General features: G+C 36.5%; 1 protein-coding gene across 32 annotated transcripts in view; it reads left to right on the top strand.

Moving 5' to 3' along the window:
- Nrxn1 (neurexin 1) overlaps window positions 1-20,302 on the top strand; it is a 1,067,728-nt gene that overhangs the window by 211,579 nt on the left and 835,847 nt on the right. The gene's annotated exons all lie outside the window — the stretch shown is intronic.

The following is a 20,302-nucleotide window of genomic DNA, read 5'->3' on the forward strand; positions in this document are numbered from 1 at the left end:
TTTGAAAGAACAGCATGAAATAATGCTTTGCTTTGAAGATGAGGTGAGACCAGAAGAATATGTTTAAATGAGTTTTTACTATCCTTTAAAATCACACACATGCATACATATACACAGTCACACACATACTTTAAGTTTGATATTTTATCCATACTTTAAGGTAGAATTTATTAAGAGATCACAAACTTCTGAAACATCTTTTCTAAAATAGAAATGTCACCATAAACATTATAAATGTTTCACTATTTATAAATGAGGATAAGGGGAACATAGTGAGTCCATAAATTTGTATAGAGATGCAGTAAGGCATAGGTGACTGGATACCTGAAATATGTTTCTCACATGTTATTGCTTGGCTGTTCTATGTAAAGCACAGACTCGTTAAATTTTAAATTACCTAATCCCTATCATGCTGATCAAATAGCAGACTTCAAACAAGCATCATTCTATCAAGAGTCAGAGATGATGGCATGTGGACAGCTCTTTTATAATTACTCATGCATCTGTTGTCACACTGTCTGACGTACTTGTACATTGGGGACCAGCCTAACTTCAGTTGTGTACATAGCACTTAATCACCCAGAATGCACCTGCTTTAAATAATAGAAAGGTTCAAAATGTAACTTAGTCCTCATCAAAGAGCAGAATTTCTGAATAAGAAGGTGCTGAGACTACTGAAAACACAATGACAGGGATTGTCATTAACTGTAAATCAGCAAGTCAGAGAGAAGAGCCCAGTTGATCTTCTGATAATAACATAATGAAGATTCTGCCCTGTAGATGGATGGCATCGTCTGGGGATGTGATTCAAAAACTCTTATATGGAGCTCCAGTTTCTATCAGAGCCAGAAAGTATAACACAGTCTTTTTTTTTCCCCCTGAAAATTTCTCTCCTTGAAGGTACCAAATTAAAGCCAACTATTGTGTTGAGTTTTATTTCCACTGTAATACTAGTTGTGGTTAGACTTGTATCAAGCTTGATACGAGCTAGAATCATATGGGAGTAGGAAACATCAATTGAGAAAATGCTCAATTCAGATAGTCCTATAAGCACGTGTGTGGGACATTTTCTTGATTAAAGTCTACTGTGGGCTGTGTGTTCAAGTGGTCCTAAGTTGTATAAAAAAGGATGCTGAGCCATGGAGCAAACCCGTAAGTAGCATTCCTCCATGATCTCTGTTTGAGTTCTTGCCCTGACTTCACTTCATGGTGGGTTTTAAGCTGAAGATGAAATGAAGCATTTCCTCCCCAGTTTGGTTTTGGTCATGTTTTTGTCACAGCAATAGAAAGCTATCTAGAGTACTAGACAAGTGAGGAGGACACAACATTCAAATAATGCTGTCGTTTCATAAAGCAGCATACTTGAGGAAATAAGAATAACTTGGAATAGTTTTCAAATATTTTAAAGTTATTTTATCTTTTTTCAGCTTCAATTATTTTTGGTCTTGAGATTCTTAATATAATAATTGGAGATTAAGAATGACATATGTCCAAAGTTTAGGCAAAAAAAAATATCTAGTAAGTGTCATCTCAGAATGAAAAGTAGGAGAATGGTAATGAAAATTTTTTATGGCATAGTCATTGCTATATTATAGGCTTCGGGTTGTATAATGTACCTGTAGATGTTATTTTCTATTTCCAGAGCTGTTGTCTTTTTGGCCTTCTCAGACATAGCTTCTTCAACCTTATGTGGATTGATGTAACTAAGTGTGTGGGATATTGTCAATCAAGGAGTAGAGAAGGGCTTAGAGGGCCATATTCCTCCCTTCTGGATATAGGAAGATTCTGGGAGAAAGACAGATATTGTTTTTAGTTACATACATACCAGTGAGCCCACCAGTCTACAGTGGATATTTCCAAACCTGTGGTCACACAGATGACCCTAATTACAAAGATATGAGTGGGGAAAAGGATTTGTAGGGGGCAGTTTAAGGGAATAAATGGGCCTCAGAGTAAATGTGATGGAAATTAGGGGGCGTTCACTTATGAAATTGTCAAAGAGCAAATTAGAAAAAGTTATTTAAAAAAAGAAATGAATTTGAAGGTTGTGGAAAAATTGGCAAAAATGAAATGTTTTTGAGTACATGCCCATTAAACATTAATTAAAAATTAAATGCATAATGAAGCCAAGTCACTTCTGGCAGAACTTTCTTGTGTTCTGTCACGTGACTACACTGCAGCCTTGGCTCACAACAAGAACATAGGCATCCTGCACTAAGCATACTGTCTGACCACAGAATGGCAGTGTATGCTGCGGGAAAGACCAGCTTAGATTTGAGGCAATGTAGAAAAATGCAGTATTCTTACCCTACATAGGACATTTCGGCCTCTTAGGAGCACAAAATCTTAGTCAGAGAAAATAATTTAAATATTTTTCTCCTGTAATTTTCAGCATGGAAGTATCTATTCAGTGAAGCCTTGGATTGTTTTATTAAAAGCTGTCATTTGATCAGCTGATGTGAGTTCCTAAAAATCACTCAATGAATTTTGGTGTGGGGTTAGGACAGAATTCCTTAACAACTTCAGAAATGGCTTTAAACATACTTCTGCTATTTCATACTCCATATTTACATGAAGAAAACTTTTGAGAATTGATAATCATGAAATCAGAATATTGACCAGTTCAGAAAAATTCAGAAGATGTGCTGTGTCCTTTAGTAGTAAATATTCACCAACATTTATTCCCTTATGTAAGAAATCACACTGATCTTATTAGTATTCAAATTTGCTTTCATGTATAAGTTTTCAAACTTGTCTCATGGATGGTAAAATTATATATATGTATACATATATATATATCTTGTTTTTAAATAATTTTATTATTTGTTAGTAGTAAATGTTTGATTTGGGTATATAATGCATACATATGCGTGTGGGATTTTATAAATATTTCTCAGGCCTAAAGCTGTCTTAGGTGGGAAAATTTTAAGGAGCCCTATGCTAGGAGGTACTACCCAAACTTATGCTTGTTTTGATAATATACTAATAGTATAATTTAAAATATGAGAGGTTTGACTTATGAGTTCATGTCACAGTGGGTTCCCAGGGCTTAGTGAATGATGTGAGAAGAGCAGAAAAGTAAGAATGTTTTCGACTTTAGCTCAGAAAACATTTTACAATTATATTGACTAAAACTTGAGATGAAGCCTTTCTTGCATATTATCATCATAGATAAAGTGAATGACTATTGTATTTTGCATGAAGTTACCATGGTTACCTTGCCATGTAACGAGTGACACAAATTCAATTTCCACAATTGTTGCTCTCATTTTTAATCATCTCACTGAGAAGAAGCAGAGTATCATTTTTGAAAAACTCTGCAGTATGATCTTTTATTTTAAATCTTTATAGAGCAGACTTTTTTTAATGACTAAAGATTAGTGTCATCAGAAATAGGGTAAAGAACGCCCTGAGAAACATAACATTTCAATGATGTAAGGCATTTGTGCTCATTCCCATGGTGATATTTTGTGTGGAGGTGGGGAGCTGGGGAGGAAAGGCCAAAATGTGAACATTGAGCCTTTAATTAAAGCAGTTCAGGGACTCTGCATTTTAGATCCATGTCCACACCTATCACGCTTCATGAAAGCATTCATTATTTAAATCTGTTTTCTAGTGTGTGTATGATCTTCTTATGGGGAAACTATTAATCAAATGAGACTGCATGAAAAGACTGTTTACACAGTGATAGCTTAAGCCATGTGAAATTGCTAATAATCAAGCATATTTTATACTGGCAAATATGTACTTTCAAACAGTCCAATATTGTGTTAGATACTATGCAAATTGCTATATTGACGATACATCCTCAAGGAGATACAAGACAAAGTTATAAAGAAAACAAGAAGGATCTAAAGATACAGAATTCTGCAGAGTACTTTACCATTTTCTATCATTTATTTTAATGAACATCTAAAGAGCCACAACTGAAAGATGTAAAATATTTAATTAAAGTGTAACAATGTAATTTAAAAAATACAGATTTAGGCATATTTAAGTATTTAACCCATTTATTATCTATTTTAATGTACTGTACATTATCACAATTTTGAATTATTAATAAAATTACCAATTTCTCATGATATAGCATATCAAGAGTTATATAGCTTTATTCCTTTCTGACATCCAACTTTCATCTTCTTTTCTGTCCTAGCTGAATTTTCTTCAGATATATGAAATACATATTTTTATATAATATGATAATTTAAATATCACAAATCCAAGCAAAACTATATAGTACATATAGTATATATATATATATATCTTATATATTGTTAAATGAAATTATTTGTATGTATATTTACTTATCTCCATATAATGAATTAGAATTGTTTCTCACACACACACACACACACACACACACATGCACACCTACTTCAGTCTTTGTAGTGAGCATATAATTACTATTTATTAGATAGAACATTGATTTATAGAGAACATTTTTAAAGAACATTTTTTAAGACTAAAATCAGAGCTTTCCTAAATTTTTATGTAATGTTCCACTATAATTTTGGGGTGTTGCCCTAACATGTTGGTTCTATACCACCTGACCTTGTGAGGAATTGGTTTGGTCTAACTTGAAAGGTATATATGTAATCATACCAATACTTCCATGTAATTTGGTATTCAATTCATCATCATCTTAGCAGGTACATATAGTAAGTATAAGCCAGTTTGCAGTGATTATATATTTTCCATTGAAAAATCACAAAAATAATACATGGCTAGACATTTTAGATGATTTCATCTAGCAATTTGATTTAAATATCTATTCCATACAGTTGAGTGTTCAAATATAATACAAATATATGATCAAGTTGCTTTAAAACATATTGTAGTTTGATTTCACGTGAACTTTTATGTACACATGCAGACTTAGACTCAACATCTATATAAAGTGAGTGGGGAGTGTAGCCTGGAAGCAGAAAGTTGTACTACTGCATATGGGATTTCTTAATGTGTTCTGAACTTCTCATTTTCTCTTGAGATCTCATAATATGAAACTATCTTTATACATTAAATTGACACTGTTAATAGACTGTTAAAATAATAGCAAGTTATGCTCTTTTAGGATTTGATGAGATGCTATTACTCGAATATGAAGTTTATTAATCAACATGGTTGTCTTTTGCATTTTGCCATCTGAAGGTCTCAATTAGATTAATGCCTTTTATTAGAGTCACATAAAATTTATACAAAGATAGTAAGGTACCACAAGCCTTTTCTGAGGTCAGATAGTAAATCTTCATGTGGCCATTTCTCCTGCTCGTGGAAGATCAATATTGTTCCTGCCATGGGTGGAATATTTGGAGGAACGCTAGAACACTGGCTGTAGCTTTTTCTGCCTTGAAGGACCAACTGCAAATTGTCATCCTTCTTTCCTAAGGTGGCAAAAACAATGTACAATGTGAGGTAAGCAAACTCAAGGACAGAGAGAAACCTCTGTCTTGATTCTTCACAGGGGATGTCCTTTGTTACGTGTGCAGTCAGGTATTACACCAGACAGAAGCAGTTGTTTGCGTGCCTTTTGAGGACAGTGATGATAACATTTAGAAATAACAAAAGAATAACGTGGTGTCGAAATAATTGAGAGAGTTACCAAGAAGATCTGATACACAAAACTTCTTAGAGCCACAAATCTAAAGCCATGGTATTTTTGACCAGGAAACCATCAGTTACTCAATGGGTCTTTGAGAAGAGAACAAATACGTTGTGTTTATGGAATTAAGGCAAACGTATTGCGCTTCAGATGCTGGGGAAATAGCTGACTTAGTGAAGAGCTTGTTGAACATGTGTGTGGACCTGGATTTGATCCTGAGCACCCATGTAAAAAGCTCAAGTGGTGGCCAGGGCTGTGATCCCAGTGCTGGAGAGGCAGAGACAAAAGGATCGCTGGCCCTTGCTGGCCAGTCAATCCAGTTGTGCTGGAGGTTCAGTGAGAGACCCTTTCTCCAAAGCTGAAATGTAAAGAGCATCAGGAAGACATCTCTGGACTCCACATGTGTCCACACATGCTCATCCGCGCACACAAGAACATACATACACACACTTAAAAGAAGGAGCATGCTTTATTTTTTGCAGGCCAAATTTTAAATGTGATCATTATTCATGGAAAACTTTCCTTCCTCTGTCTATTACTCTGAGGTTTTCTGAACCTCTTACCTAGATATGTATTTTCTATGCCTGCTTTCAAGGTTAGAAAGTTTCTATTAAAGTCTTAACTTACTTATTATGCTGATTAATTTCTGTGTTATGTCAAGCAAGGGAAAATTATTTTAAGAGGTATTCAGGAAATTGAATATATGCATATGGAACTCAGCCAAAGATTTCTACTAATAATGCTACTTACTGTGGCTGTTTATATTATAAGGAGTTTCTGAGAGTAAAATGCTTATTAGTGATATGAATGTTTTTGAAGTATCAGGTGCTGACTCTCTAACAGGCACTAGAATTCAGCAATACACATACTTTACTTCACTCTCAAGTTTCAAAACACTGTAAAGTATTACTTTATTTGAGAAATTTCTGTCTTCATCTGTGTTGGTAATACATAAAAATGTGTATGGGACACTTTTAAAGACAATCTGTCAAAAGTTTTCCAAGGAAATAACTGATCTGAATTCTAGATTTCATCAGGGGCTTTCAGAAAAGATATATAACATAAAGAAAAATAGTTAGAGTTAGGTGGATCTCGGTTCTAAGGCCAACAACTGACCTGAGATGACTGCTTTTGAATGTTTTGTAGCTAAATCGAATCATGGAATTATGTGAAGCATGTATCTCCCTCTTAATGAATATGTATTACCAGTATTACCTGAGTGTTCATGGGAGAGGAATATTATGGCAGGTTCAGTGAAGAAATTGAATTGGCTGAGCTGAAAGCTCATTCAAATGAATCGTACGAACATTGTATTTTTATATAGGAAATTGACAAACACACTTTTATGTTTTCACTGTTGAAGGGAAAGACAGTGAATTATTCCCCCTCCGTAGAGTCGTTTAGATTCAGCTCATGGAGGTGATGCCCTCAAATCACTGCTGTCTGACAGCGTTGGGCAGCGGATGTGAAGCACATAAGTGACCTTGATCTGGTGCTTGGAGACACGTGTGTATCACTGTAAACTGTCTTCTCTCCTCTGACCCAAGCATGTTCTGGCTGTTTAGCCATAGGGCAATTTGTTTCTTCTAGATTAAAATGTAATTTCTTATGTTTTCTGGAACCTGAAGGTGCAGAAAAACAAAATCAGATTCCACCTCAGGAATGTTAATAGCCACCCAACAGTACGCCTTTGTCTCTATAATTGCAAAAAGGAAGATGCTAGTCTAAAATGTTAAAATATTTGACAAGTGAGCACTTCATTTTGTGAACAAAATGTGAGTTGTGTTTGAGCCTTTTGCTCTATGAAAACACCTACCGAATGTCTCCCCATTCAGATTACACTGAGTCCATTGTAGATGCTAAAATTACCAGTCAAGTGGACGGAGTAATATAAAGTATTTGGTTATGGCTCTAAGGAAACATAGGTAGACATCACTAAGAAAGAATTTACCTTGGTTATATTTAGTCCTTAGAAGGCTTTCATATTACTTTTACCAAATTTATTTTAAACTGATAGATGGATAAATAAATACATATATTTTTTTATTTTTGTTATGTGTACCATATTATTGTTGATTCATTTATACACTTTATGTTTTAAGTAAAGCTAAACATTTGTATGTACAATTTGTGATAAAATTTCAGTGTCTTTTTCTTTACAAATTCTTAGAACATATGCTTAAGGATTTATATTAACATTAAGACTAGAATTGGCTGGTTTTAATAGGTTGTTAGAATCATCCTTAAATAAGTTCTGGGCCCCTCACTTGAAAGATCTGGTCCTCTTTGGGCTGTGACTCAATCCCCAGGTGCTCTTTATATCATGCTTATAATATTGTGCAGAATCCCTGTGAGGAGACGAGCTTGGCAGAGATACTATCTCTTTTTAAATGTCTGCTAAAAATCACCTTCACCTAAAATGTGCCAACATATCCATAAAGGAATTACATTACCACCTATGGTAATGATGGAAAAAAATCCAATTGTGCTCAGATTGTTTACAGAATTCTTGAGGCCCATCACACTTTTAAGATCTTCACCCAATATGTTGCTGTTCTGTCAATAGAAGGTATGCTGTGTCGTGTCATGCATGCTGTGTCGTGTCATACTTTAGTTCCTTGAGTAAATCTGGATAAGATGATCTTAAATAGTTCAGTCTAATGATCTTGACATACAGAAAATACTGTCATATTTAATAATATGAGAGCATCTGAGACAAGCCAATGCATCTATCCATTTCCAAAGAGTCCCCAAACCCAATGGCTAAATTGCTTAAGGCCTCACTTGCTATAGTTTTTGGTTTGATTGTATTTCATTTAAGCACACAAAAACATTTTTTTAAATTTCTTCTGTGATCCCCTCATTCATTTAAGTCTGCTATACTAATATTATTTAAAATTAGGTATAATGTAATACATATTAATTTTTAATGTAATAATCAATAAAGATTGTCATATAAGCAAAATCTATATTGGATGTGGGCTACCTAATTAGCTCAGATCAGGGAAAGGAATTCAGCATCTTGGAGAGATCCTACACCTCACACCCCTGCAAGCCATCCTTGGGCAGAATTATTTATATTTAACTCTTCTGCTGAACTGGGTGGGGGAGGTTGTGGGCAATTGCCAGGTCTGTCTCACAGGCCACTGCCATACTTTCATACATTTTCAGCATCTGTATCACTTTGAACACTTGCAATTCCTTTTGAGTCTGGGTGTAGAACTCATGGTGTCCATCACTGCTCTCTTCGATAATCAGTTGATCCTCTGGCTAGCCTCCTTCAGCCAAAGCAGGCGAGAACTGGTGTTTGGCTTGTCTCTGGTTATTATGAATAATGTTAAAGATAATTTTTCCAAAGCACAGGTAAGAATACTTGTAGATGAAATTCTCAACGGTCTTATTAAATAAGAAACACAGAGCCAAATGCAGAGTTAAAAGCCCAGAGATCAGAGCAGTAACCACCTTATCTTACCACTCCCTGCTGTCCTTCCCCTGAGAGAAAGACCTTCTTCCTGTGTCCTGTCTTTTTATTGCCTTTCTGTTCTGCCTTCTCATTGGCTCTAAACCCAACCACATGATTTCCTCAACACTGCCTGTCTATATAGACCTTCAGGTCTCTATAGTTGGTATTGGAATTAAAAGTTCAGGTCACCTTGCTTTGGCTGTGTCCTTGACCACAGAGACTCTGCCTTCCATGTGATCGATTAAGGGTGTGTGCTACCACTGCTTGACTCCTGCTTATGGCTCGTTGTGACTTCTGATCTCCAGGCAACTTTATTAACATACAAATAAAATCACATTTCACCACAAATACAATATCACCATAAATGCTTTTCTTATATCTTTGTACCTTCATCCTCATTATACTGTAGAAAGAAAAGAAATGGGTAGGGAAAGATTGAAATGTAGCAAAATACCATCATCTGAGTCTGAGGCTCATCGGATTTAGTAATTAATCCATTGGCCTTTCAGGAACACTTTAGAGCAGTGGCTCTCAATCTGTGGGTCATGGATCACCATTGGAAAACACAGGTATTTACATTATAATTCATAACAGTAGCAAAATTGCAGTTATGAAGTAGCAATAAAAATAATTGTATAGTTGAACGTCACCATATGAGGAACTGTATTAAATGCATTAAAGGGTCACAGTGTTAGGAAGGTTGAGAACCCCTGCTCTAGAGCAACTGTGCTTTATACAGACCTCAAAGTTCATTGGTATGTGTGTTACCCTCACAGTCCACTTATAAATCAAATTAACTACAAGACATACTTTCAGAGTAATCTATCTTCTTTATGAAATACTAAATATGATGTGAAATGAATCAGGTTATAGCACAGTGCCTGCCTTTAAGAAGCAAACAACCATGATAATGTTCATCAATGACTAGATAAACATACAAAACAGAAAGTGAGTGTGGTAGCATGTGCCTATAATTCTAGCAGCATGGAGGCTGAAACAGTAGGTTAACAAGTATGAGGTGAGCCTAGACTACGTAACAAGTTTCAGGATAGCTTTAGCTAAATATTGAAACTTGTCTTTAAAAATGAGACCAATTATCTTTTAAGTTTTCACTTAGTACTTATGAGTATAGGTAGAGCAGAGAATAACTATTATGTTATACTTCAATATTCAAAACAGGTTTAATGAGAGCCATAGGATGGATGAGAAACCATCTGTCTTTAAGTTAGAGGAAATAACGCATAATGCATGGGCACATAACACATTGAAATCCCTCTTAGGCTTTTTATTATTATTATTATTATTATTATTATTATTATTATTATTATTATTATTATTTACTTAGCTTGCTTATTGTGGAACCAGTCCTGAGGGAGTCTGCTGAGAAAAGCATTGTATTAAGTCATAGATCTGTCAATTTTAGGGCTGTGTGTTTTCTTCCCAACCACGTATTTAAACAGAGAAAGGAAAATTCAACTTACGAAAAAGTAAAGCATTTCAATAAACCTCAACTAAAGCAACAAGAGCAGAATTCATATAAAATGCACTTTGTCATTTTATGTTAAGTAATAGGCTTAAAGGATATGTTATAATGAGATTTACTGCCAGAATAATGAAGTGCAAGTTTACATGTCTGAATTATAAAGCAAGGATTTACAAAAAAATGAAAGCTATCATTACTGTGGTTGTAAATCATTGCTTAGCTATAATTTTCCAATGTAAGTCGATGCGTGATTACTATTTTCTTTCCTGAAGATAATAAAGTTGACCATCATTAGGCATTATTTGACGCCCCACCCACACCTAAATAGAGAAAGAAATATAAACACTGTTACAAAGGGATAGTCTTTTATAGTGGTTTCAGGTTATTTATAGCAGGCGGTGTGTGTTTTTAATTACAATGTTTTCAATTGTGTTCCTCATTAAACATATTGTATTTTGTTCATCATTCGAAATATTTACCGAATTGAATTAGAGGCCAGCCTACCAACTCACAATGGTCCTGCCTCAGCCTGCTGAGTACTGGGATTGCAAGCACACACTGCCGTGATTGATGTCAGGTTTTTGTTGTGGTTCTGGTGGTTTATTTTCTTCTTCCTCTTTTCCCCCCCTCTATTCTTGGTGCTAGGTATCAAACCCAGAGCTGAACACACGCTAGACAAAGCACTGTACCACGGAACTGCATTCCCAAGAAGGGAGAGGAGGTCTCATTTTTAAGAGGAGACTGAAGTGGATGTAGCACTTGGTGAATGAGGAATGATCCTGGGAACTGCAGGTGTCTGCCGCTGCAAAGCAGATGGTTTTGATTGAGGGCCAGGGATTGGGAGGAAGTAAATAAGAAGGAAACACAACAGGGAAGACTTGAATATGCTTCACTTTGCCTAAAATATAACCCTGTTCCAATACTTCCTTTACTTTTTGATCAAAGTGGAACATGTTCTCTGAATTCATATTGTCAAAGAAATGGCAGCCTGTACTGGGATCAAAAGTGTGCTTTCGGGAAAGAGGTGTGGTTCTGAAGTAGATGTCGCATGTAGTGCAGCCCATTATATCTCTCATCTGTAAATTCAGGATAATGATATTTCCATAGGTTTAGGGTGGAGATTAAGGAAGACAGTGTTTGCAGAGCACCTGGTATGATCTTTCCACATAATAGACTCTGAATAAATGTTAGTTCCTATGAGAAACTCTTTTTTCCTTGCTAACATCCATGAGCCCTATGTTTAACCTAATACTCGTCCGAGGAATAAAATCTTATTTGTGCTAAAATTAATCCAATTAAAAAGCTGCCCACTCCCTATCTTTTTATAATGAGTCCTCATAGCTAAGAGATTGGTTTCACTTATAAAATTGATTTGCTATTTGAAAAAAAAATTGAAATATATGTCAGTAGGAGAATTACTGGGATATTTACTGTCTCCTCATTTTCCACTGTGGATATTGTGAAGGCTGGTAAATGGATTATACACTCTAAATGTCAACCAAGAAAGAATTTCAAGGAAAGTGCAGGAAAGCCTCTGAGGTTGTTTATAGTGAAATGGAATATATTCATGTGTCAAAGGACCAGCCCCCCAAATCCAAAAGAATAGCAAAAGTATCAAGGCCCTGAGTTATCAAGAGAATCAGAGGCCATTCAAAGTGCAGTTTGTGGTAGGAGAGGGGTGCACAGGTATAACCTCAGTATAGCAAAGTCCTGTCTCTAAGGAACAATGAAAAGGGACATGTTGCCTTTGCAAGTGATGTCCTAAGTGTGGAAAGGTCATGCTTGGCAATGTTAGCTCCACTTGGGTCCTGACTATCAGCTCAGGACTTTATAACTAAAACTCAACAGTCACATTCAAGAAACATACTTTGTTAAGCCAACCTCTGCAGTGGCAAGAGCATGCTTTGGAAAGACTCCCAAAATTAATTTTGTCAGCCAAGGAAGAGCATAGAAAGAGCAAGTGTTTTCTCAGCATAGAAACCATCTTTGTACAATGAGTAAGTATACAAAATATGCATTAAAGTGTACTATGTTCCAAATGATTTAGAGCAAAGGAGACTTATGAGATAATGAGATTTCACATACGTACATCTGGGAAGTGTCTGATAATTGATTATTTATTGCTGGTATACATAATGAAACCATAGGCAGAGATAAAATTGGACAATTCTTTTTTATTCTTGAATGTTTTTTCTTGATCTTTGAAACTAAAACCTGCTAGTTGAACAGTTTGATGCAGAAAGTAAGGTTTTAAATTTTTAAATTTTCTTTCATTCTTCTTCACGATATTAGAGTAGAAAAGATAACATTAAAGTTTTCTGTGAGAAAACTATTTGTCAAATCATCATCATCTGAGAATATCTTCATTGACTATATCTTTTCCTGCACTTGAAATTTTATTAGTAGTTCTTCAATTAAAATTGTATGTAAATGCAATCAAATCACAGGAAATGAGTTTCAGGCAAGTTTCATAAGAGTAAGCAGGAAAACAGGTCTTTTGTCATTGTGAGAATTTTTATACCAGCTATATTGTGAAAAAATGGTACATTAGTTTACTGAGGTTGCTCATTTTGAAAAGGAAAAGCTAGCAACATCTCCACTACAAAAGAAAAAAAATCATTACGTCCCAGTTCTGACTGAAGAGGAATCTGAAATGGAATGCTAACAGTGTCCATGGGGGCATGAGGCTTCTCACAACTGCAGGGCACTGCCTTGTGGCCCTCAAGCCTAAACTTTCCTGACATTAAGTTGCATCATTTCCAATCCTGAATCACCCAGCATTCTTTCTGTGGGTTTTCATATTCATTTCCCTCTCTATGTATACATGTTTTTCGTTGTGTAAAGATGTCAGCTTTTTGTAAGAGTAATGAGTATACTCCACAGTGATCATATTTGAATTTGATTATCTCTATGGAGACCATGATGCAAATAGTGTCACATAATTAATATGGTTTGCAATTTCATTGTATGTATGTATGTATGTATGCAGGGGTAGGTATGAATATTCATATTGATATGTATGTGCACATGCAGAGGCCAGAGGTCAGCTTTGGTATCATTCCTATAGAGCTGTCCATCTTCTTCAGTAAGATGGGGCCTAAGGTTTCCTAATTTGGCTAGCCTAGCTGCCCAGCTAGATCCATGCTGTGTGGACTCTCCTGTTGGTGCTCCTGCCCACAAGGCTGGGCTTATAGTCCCCGACTATAGCCTCTAGCTTGTTTTTATTTACTTATTTACTTATGCACTTTTGTGAGTTCTGGGATGAAACACAAGCCCTTAATCTTGCACAGATAGCCTACCAACCACACCAAGGTCATTTAACATTTCTTCCACAAAGCTCCCTCATTTGTAGAATTATAGCCATCGAGGCAAGTAGAGCAGCATGGTGATCTATTGCTATTTCCTCCAGACTTATTAGGTGTTCTTGGTTGTGGTAGTAATTTAATCTCCTTTGAACCTTGGGTCTTTGAGTGATGAAATATTTCTTGCAGGCACAGGTCTATCACATCATTGTTGGAACCATGTTTGCTGTGCATCTATTGCGAGCCAATTATTTCAACAGATTTTTTTATAAAAAGGGGAAGATACGTGAAATGAATACGCATGTAACTAAGGCCATAGGCTGTTTGCACACACAGATGCTATGTGTGGTTCACTCACTAAGATTCCATGGTTCACTCGCTAAGATTCTAGAGTACAAAGAAGTATCACCAAGGTGCACACAACCCTGGGGGTGAAGCACAGTGGAATAACACTAGTATACAGTGCAGAATGTTCTTGGTTCAGTCCATAACACTGAGTTAAGGAAATAAGATGATAAAAAAGAAGTGAATATTTAAGCCTGCAGTAAGAGAGCATGCTGATCATGTAGAGGACCCAAGGTTGATTCTCACTACATATGTCAGGTGCCTGTAATGCCAGCTCTAAAGGATCCAGCCCCTCTGGCCTTTATAGACATCTGCCCATAACCATGTGCATACAGTCAGTCTCACACACACACACACACACACACACACACACACACACACACACACACTTAATCAAATAGTGCCCTGAAAACATACATAATAATGACTGGAGTTAGTATGGCAGTGTAAACAAGGGTGGGTTTGTGGGGCTTGGCACAGATGTTATTGGGCACCTGTAGTGGGTCAGTTATCAAGCTGATTTGATGAGGTTGGTGAGCAGATTGTTGTCTGATTATATTCTCACTATGAGACTCCAGGGAAAGTTTTCAGCCAAAATATTGACTAAGAACAAAATATCATTTTCTACAAAGAAATCCTAGACTTGCTTTGTTACCCATATTGTATATTGTAATTGATCAAAAGGGGGAATTATGTGTGGATGATACACTGCATATTTGGCATGGTTTCCTTATATTTCTTTAAAAGAATGTATGCTTTGTTTAAATAGACTGAGGTAGATGAGATTTTTTTCTTTCCTTTGCAATTTCATGTGGCTGCTCTAGGAAAGTAAATTATACTGTGATGAAAAAAGTAAGTAATTGCTCCTTGTGCTTAATTGATTTTTTTATAGAAATTACAATGCAGATTTGATTAAAGGAAGACAGCACATTACCTATGGTTGGTTCATGAGACACATAACAGTTTGAAAGTGTGCCACCCAGCACAGAAATTATACCGTCATTTTGCCTGAATGTGTTGAGTGGGAGATATTTAGAATTCTTTATGACTTATAAACACCACAGAATGTTTTCCCCCTCTCTAAAGCAGTCTGATAGGGATACCTATTTCATAGTCATAACATGTCCTGACTGTTAAAGTAGAGAAGCCTTTTGTGCGAGAAGTAACTAATGGTGTATTTTAAATAAGAAAGAGGATGTGAATTTGATGGTGACAGATGATGTACCTTGAAGCAAGGTCAGCGCTGAAGTTTGCTAGTTAGGCCCTGTTTGTATGAGATGTAGCAAAGCACTCTGAATGGGGAGGAAGAAGCCTATTAAAAAAAGAGTTTGATCTTCATTCTTGTTTTACTTGAAGGCTCTGCTTTTTTGACCCTGATATTTTGGGATGGTTTGTTCTTTGCTGTGGTAGGCTGTACTGTGGATTAGCAGCATGCCTGTTTCTCACCCATTATATATCAGACAGCGAAGCCTTCCCATGAGTTGACAACTAACAATGTGTATAGACAAGTGTCAAGTGTACCACGGGGTTCATTATCGCCTCTGAGTGGGGACCTTAGCTTGTATCCTCACAATAAAACTGCTGCAGTTTGTTGACCAAAACAGTTGGAGAATCACGCAGGACATCCTGCTAGATGAATGGTCTTAGATAATTCATTCTGCTGCTACACTCAAGGTCTTTTCTGGGCTCGGCTTTGCATTGTACTCCTTTCTGAAGCCTAAGGAGCTTGTTTTCCTCATATTCAATGGCTCACCACACCCAGTAAAATGCTTTTGGTGTTCATCTGCTTTTGACCTTCCAAGACTTGTGAGAGGCCAGAAAGTCTCGTCAACTGTTTCCTCCTTTATTTCTTAAAAATCAATAAATGAAAGCCTTACATCTAATTGTATTTGAAAGATTTTCTGGTAATTTCTGGTGGGGGTCGGGGGAGAAGGATCAAATCCAGAGGGGATGTTATAAATGTTTTCAGAGTTCATTCAAGCTTTTAGAGTGGTCATTTTTGATTATTGAAATTTCTACTAATGTTGGAGTGTGGCCAAATGGGAAACATAAAAGTCAGCTTTCTCCTTTACTTTCATTGAAGGCAAGATGGGGGTCTTTTTTCAACGATAGCTTTTGTTCCCCTCACTAAGCATGGAGATGACTCAGCAGAGGAATGGCGGGTCTTAGCTCAGTGGACATAATGGATCCTTGGTGGCCACCTAACTGAGGCTTGTTTGTAAGTCTTCAATCTCCTCTGGGGACATGGTGTCTCTGGACACTTCCATACCACTGACAATTATGCACTTATGCTCATATCATTAGCTGTTAGGAACTTTCCTTAAGCATCACTCCTAAGAAATTTGGTTTTGTTACTTTCAACAAAATGTCTTCAGCTCAAATGTATATAAGACTCTGAAGAAACCTTCCTTTTCTTCTGAAAAAAATTTCCATCATCCTGAAAAGGTGAGTCAACATCCTATAATTTAAATGTACTGGAGAAAACTCTCTTAAAGCTGATGCCAGTGTTTAATTCCCCTTCCTCTCTGGAGTGCTTACTGAAGCAACGAGTACTTGGTAGACCCTCAGTGAATTTGGGGTAGTTGCTGGGCAAAGCTAGTACCAGGGGTAGTATGACTCACATCTTAATTCTGTTTGTAGCTTATATTATTATGGACAAATTGCCTACACCCCCCCCCATTTTATTTATTTGTTTGTTTGTTTGTTTGTTTGTTTTGAGTTTTTGAGACAGGGTCTCTCTGTGTAGTTTTGGTACCTGTCTTGGAGCTCGCTCTGTAGACCAGGCTGGCCTCAAACTCACAGAGATCTTTCTGGCTCTGCCTCCCAAATGCTGGGATTAAAGGCATGCACCAATACCACCCCGCCTCCTCCATTTTAGTTTATTTAAAATGAGCATCTACTGTTGAGAAGCTTAAATCAATGATAGCTTCTGTAAAGGAGATGACAGTGTTTTCATCAAATTTAATACTTACTTTACATTATCTTCTTATGTTAAGTCACTTTTCACTAACTGATGAGGCTTGTCATTAAAAGCCTGCCATCAGTATAAATGAAGGCTTTATTCTTACTTTTTAATTAATGTTGGGATTATTTCAGGAAATTTATTTTTATGCAGACCAAAATTTTCTCTGTTCACATATCCAACCATGACCAATGTCTCTCCTTCCCATTTTTAATGTTAGAGAAACAAAGTTTCATCCATGGTATTAACAAACAACTGAAAATAAAACCACAATGGTATCACACTGTAGATGGCATATTTTAACTCCTTTAGTCTGGTAGTCAGTCATCCCTGGATTGGTCTCATGTCTCTGGTTGGGCAGCAGAGAGAGGTTCATATCTAAGTAGACACAAGCTCTGCATCATAGATTGAGAATTTTATAAATAAAATGAGTGATTAAATGAAAATGATACAGTCTTGATTATTTTCCTTATATCACTCACTTAATGATACTGCCATAATAGTGGAAGCTTTTGTTCAAATTATTTACTTTATACTTGTACTCCACCATTCCAAAATTTTATTTTCTCACATATCAATCTAGTTTTACATAAATATCCAGAGAAATCACCTGTCACCTGATGTCACAAAGCTAATTCATTTCCAAGACCCTGATTATTGTTTCTCCAATATAATTTGTTTCAAGTGGAGTCTGGACTAATGTATTTCTTATAAATTTTTTTCTTTCCACTATATGCTTTTCTGTTCTTCTTTATTATTCATAATTGCCAACTCATATCTGAGCTGCAATAACACTCATCCTCTGTAGCACATTGTAAACCTGTGTGGCCCTAACACAGAAATGTATGCTTCTAGAATCTAGAGGTTCCTGTGATTTGGATTGACAGATAGGACATAGGCCTTTCAGTTTCAAACATCCATAGAAGTTACAATTTGGCACAAAAGGCATGGTGTTAAAAGGCATTACCTTTTACCATCCACACAAATGGTATTCACTGATGAAGGTCTTGATATATTCAGATATTCCCTACCTTCCTATGTTCTGGGGAACACACTGGGGATAGAAAATTGAACTGGACAGAAATTGAACTCATTCTTGAGCTATCTGTCAGTTGTATCTCCAGTGGTCTATGCTGTACATTTGGTACACCAAGGACTGAATGGAAGGGAAAAGCTCAAAGTGAGAGAATCTGGGTGAGGTTAGTCCACATGCATCCTTTGAAAGCCCAGTGAGCAGGTGATGATGTGTCTGTAACATCCTATTATGACCAACACTGAGAAACCTACTCATTACTTCCCTGGACTGGAAGCCCACAACTTGCTTATAGGGTTAAGAGCCCTGCTTCTATTCAGAGGTAAATCTAAGATTTTTGTTTGGTTGGTTCTTTTCTTTGTTTGGGGGTTGCTTTCGGGGTTTTGTTTGTTTGTTTTTGAGTAGCAAGTAATTTGGAATCTACTTAGCATTTTGACTGTGTCTGTCCACAAGGGAATTCCAACAGCTTCCAACTACACTGTTAGTAAAATGGTTACATTTACACTGAGTACAACATCAGCATGACCAAGCTTTTGATCTTGTTCCATACACTGTGCATATCATTCTCATTCTGGTCACATTTTCTACTGAAAGTATTAACACCTCAAATTCAATTTCATTTACTGTTTCTCTCTTTTCTATGTTGAGATTTTATTTTATTTTATTATTATTATTATTATTTTTTTTTTTTTTGGTTTTTCGAGACAGGGTTTCTCTGTGTAGCTTTGCGCCTTTCCTGGAACTCACTTGTTAGCCCAGGCTGGCCTCGAACTCACAGAGATCCGCCTGGCTCTGCCTCCCGAGTGCTGGGATTAAAGGCGTGCGCCATCACCGCCCGGCTGAGATTTTATTTTTATAGGGAAACACATACATATACATACATACATACATACATACATACATACATATGTACATACATGAACACACATGCATGTATCCAGAAACTTCAAAATAAATATTAACTATTTTGGTAACAAAAACCAAATGAGTTTCTTTTATTGGATACTATGGTGAACCCTTGAAGTTGTATCTAACATTTTGGTGGTTTTAATTTGTACAGAAGAATGTGAGTCAAAGGCAACTGTGATGCTTGGAATACAAGATCTAGAAAGGAAATGCTCAAGGGAAAGGAGGCCTCAAGTGATATAAGAGATGGTCAGCTCCATAAAATCATGAAAGCTACTTCAATTCTAAATATTTCAGAGTCCCCATGGAATACAATAGAAGTCCCCAGGGAGAGCAAATGAATTTTATAAAAGAAAGGGACTTTTGTGAACTCAGCCTTATAATTAGGATACCAAGGTAGTGGCAGACCCTGCGTTGTGCTTTTGAAGTGAGGTGAATTAAGCTAAATTCAGACATACGTCTCTTTGTGGGAGCTGTCTAGGCTGATGCTGCATGAGAAGCCAAGGGCCAGGTTAACAGAAATAGAAGAGGTCAGTGTGTCAGCCAGGCAACACTGATACTGATAACCAGGGGGGAAAAAGGCTTATTCAGCTTTCTTTATCAAAAGGCAAAAGCACTCTCTTCTCTTTAATGCTGGAATTTGGAATGCGTAGGACCTAAGGGATTCCAAACTAGAAGCAGCAAGTGCTGGATGCTCATAAATGCTCACCATCTTCCCTCTACTGGTAATGTACACATTGGGTTTCTATAATGGTGTATCTCGGGCAAATACCAAATTTCTCCCTCAATTACCCTATGTATCCCTTCTTTTAGAAAACACTGGCTTTTTATTCCTAATTGCATTCCTTGGCTTCAGTTCTGAATGATCTGGTTTACTCAGTCTTCTCTACATAGTCCCTAAAAACCAATGCCTGTTTGTTCAGTCTGTATGCGAGGCCGCCATTCATTTGGCATTGCCGCCCACTGTCCTAGAAAGGCGCTGCTGTTATTTTCAGCTTTATTTCAGCATCGGTATTATTTATTTTAGAGTGTTCTCTCCAACTGTAGCGTGAAGCAATATTTTAATTTCATTGTCAAAGATGAAAGACGTAGGAGTTAGTTACAGTTGTGATTGCCCTGGAGCTGAGATTGAATAGACCCGGAATCTATTTAAACTCACATTGTACTTGAAAGATGAGGCTTCAATGAATCTTTGTTAAGCCATATCAT

Source organism: Peromyscus leucopus, chromosome 22 (genome assembly GCF_004664715.2).
Source record: "Peromyscus leucopus breed LL Stock chromosome 22, UCI_PerLeu_2.1, whole genome shotgun sequence".
Classification (NCBI taxonomy): Eukaryota; Metazoa; Chordata; class Mammalia; order Rodentia; family Cricetidae; genus Peromyscus; species Peromyscus leucopus.